The following is a 3,285-nucleotide window of genomic DNA, read 5'->3' on the forward strand; positions in this document are numbered from 1 at the left end:
CTTTTCGTGTGATTTCATCCGCAAACATAATAAACTATTAACAGCACTTCGTCCTCCGCAGTGGACAATGATCTTCGACAGGACATCCCCTGACTAAGTGGTAATCGTATTTGGAATAAATATACAGGGTATAATAATGTAACTGTAACGGCCAAAGTAAGGAATAGTCTACTGTATAGATTAGACAAAGTTTCAATGAAAACCGGATACTAGTGTAAACTTGTAACATTTTAACTTCTTTTCTAGAACAACTGTGCCAATTTCACATAAACTTTGCACATAGCATACTTGGGCAAAGTCTTCAAATAAAGGGTCACATCCCCTTCCAAAGAGAAATTATCAACAAGAGACAAAAACAGGGTGAAGCCGTTGAAAATTTTGCTCTCAAGAACATTTGCTCTAGCAAAGATGAAACATTTAGAACCTTTCTGACATGCATTCTTATTTGTTCATAACATGACACACACTCTGTGGATAGTGTAAATCCACAATAGGAGATCCAAATTTTACAAAAAGATGATACCCCATCTTTGACACTTTTTATATATATAATTTGCCAAATTATCTTGTCTTATAACTTTAGGTTTATTCTAGTCACAATACTGTGTGTATGACTTTTTATATTCTATTTTTAGGGTTGTGGCATTTTTGGAATTTTTAACAAGCCACAAATCCCTCTATTGAATTATGGTATTGTGCTTTTAGTTTGTTGTATTTTTAACTGTTTTATATGTTTTTCTTGGCATATTACTTTGTCATTTATTAGTTAAATAAATGACCGTTCCAATTCCTTAACAATGAGTTGTGTTATATTGTGTCAAAACTGAGCACCACCCTAGCAGTTATCCATAAAGATTTTTAAGAAAAAATCTCAAAATACAGCACGACCATAATTATTCATAGTGCAAGAATTGTAAGTTATTGCAGATTCATATTGTTCATAACATGACCCCATGGGATAGGGAGAGGTCACAGTTGGGGATTTTTAAAATTTTACAAGGGAAAACTTTAAAACTCTTTAAGTCAAAAATAGCAGTATCAAGATTTGTCATATTAACATGCGAGCATTCCAGCGTATTGGCAATTCATCAAACCATGGTCTGGGAATTGAAACATTGAGACGGTTTGGGGTTGAATAGGGCCGTGGTACGTGGTCATATGAAAATAAAGGAAAACAAGAGACCCATAGGCCACAACGCTCACCATATTTACCTCTGCTATTCTTCAGACTTTTCCTTTCCATAGTCTCTCATAAGAAAGATCTAAACAAGATTCCACACTACATAGTGGTTATAAATCAAAATTTCGAAAGGAGCCCTGATGGTCTGGATGAGATTTTAAAGATTTTCCCTATGTATTATAATGTGAAGTTTGATTCATGATTTCAGCCTAAGCTCAGCATCACTAATTCTGACCTACTTGAATCCACATGAAGCGAGAATGTTTGCATATATATCAATATGATTTAGTGTTACACTGCTTTTTTTTAAATCCCATATACCCTCATGTAATTTATTTAATTATTAATGTATTTGATCTTTTAATGTGGCTGTCGGGTCCGTGATTGAATAAAATTTGAATCAGCATTGGGATGCGTGCGTACAATGATTTAAAATGAGTAAATTGTGGTCTTTAAAATGTTCCTGCAAGTTTCATCGTTTCTGGCCCAGTACATATACCACATACATTTCAATTCTTAAATATATATAGGGTAGAATAAAGTAGTAAATAACCCATTTTTATAATGTTGATAGGACGTCATGATTAAGCAAAATTTTCGGGTAGTGCGGTTTCATCTCCCCCAATGGGTGATTTGGGGCCGTGATATTTATTAAAGTTAAAATCGGATAAGAAATGGAGGGCCATGATAAATCATATCGAAAATTTCAGGTAGTTCAGATACTTTGATAAAATCATAGTTCTAAGGGTAGGGTGGGACCACAATATAGGCGCAAAGCTCTACATTAAAGTGATCAAAAGAAATTCCAGTTTTTCGTGAGAGCATAATCTGATAAAAACATTTTTGATTCAGTTTATCAGATCATAACTTCACATAGATTAAATAAATTTGAAATAAATGTTTTGATTGAACTTCATACTATTTGCTATTTTTAATATATAGTGAATACTATCGTTACAATCTTTAGAAAAGAATTTTAAAAAATTCCTTTATATTATAATTTAGCATGCATTTGTCATTTCATTTAGTTAATAAAATAATAGATACTTATAAATAAGAAAGAATCGGAAAAAGTTGAATTATTTTAATAATAAGGCCATTATCTTAAAAGCCGTGGTACGCTTTCGGGGTATGTTTGTTTCGTTGAAGATTCAATATATTGGTGTGGTTGGTGCTTCATAGAATATCCTTGACCAATTATTGCTTCTCTCCATGAGGACTCTCCCTCTCTCTCCTAGATCTCTTTTTGAATTCGATATAACGAATTGTCGAATTCATTATAACGAATTTAATTCGTCATAACAATTTCTTTGAATTCGTTATAACGAATTTAATCGCTTATAACTAATTTGTTGAATTCGTTATAACGAATTCTAAAATTTGTTATAATGAATAAAATTCGTTTAAACGAATTCTAAAATTTGCTATGACAAATTAGATTCGTTTAAACAAATTCTAAAATCTGTTATAACGAATTAAATTCGTTAAATCAAATTCAACAATCAGGGCCTAAAGAAAATATATATATATGAATTCGTTATGACAATTTGTCGAATTCGTTTTAACGAATTTAATTCGTTAAAGCAAATTAAAGAGTTCGTTTTAACGAATTTAATTGGTTATAACAAGTTTAGAATTCGTTATAACGAATTTAATTCGTTATCACAAATTTTTGAATTCGTTATAACGAGTTCAACAAAATTGTTATAACAGATTAAATTCATTATAACGAATTCAAAAAAATCGTTTTAACAAATTAAATTCAGACGGCGAAATTTCCAATTTTCGTAATGGCGCTGGTTCTGACGTTTTCCTGGCGTGTAAAACATCAAATCATAAAAAAGCCAGGAAAACGTCAGATATTTCGGACTACACACGGACTAGTAACCAAATGACATTCAATTTCTAGCACCCATTCCTGAACCTTAATTAGCTTGATTGACTGGGGTACCCAAACCAGAAAAATTTGAAAGCGGTGCTTATTTTCTTGGTCTTTAAGTTTGTGGCCACTGTAAGAGGATACCTGGCAATTCAAGATTCTAAGGTCAGATGGTGAACTTTGATGCCTAGGAACCTTACTCTCAGCAGAAAAAAAATTGAATGAC

The sequence above is a fragment of the Saccostrea echinata genome, unplaced genomic scaffold (genome assembly GCF_033153115.1).
Source record: "Saccostrea echinata isolate AGI-Se365-2 ecotype Australia unplaced genomic scaffold, CSIRO_AGI_Sech_v1 ptg000056l, whole genome shotgun sequence".
NCBI lineage: Eukaryota > Metazoa > Mollusca > Bivalvia > Ostreida > Ostreidae > Saccostrea > Saccostrea echinata.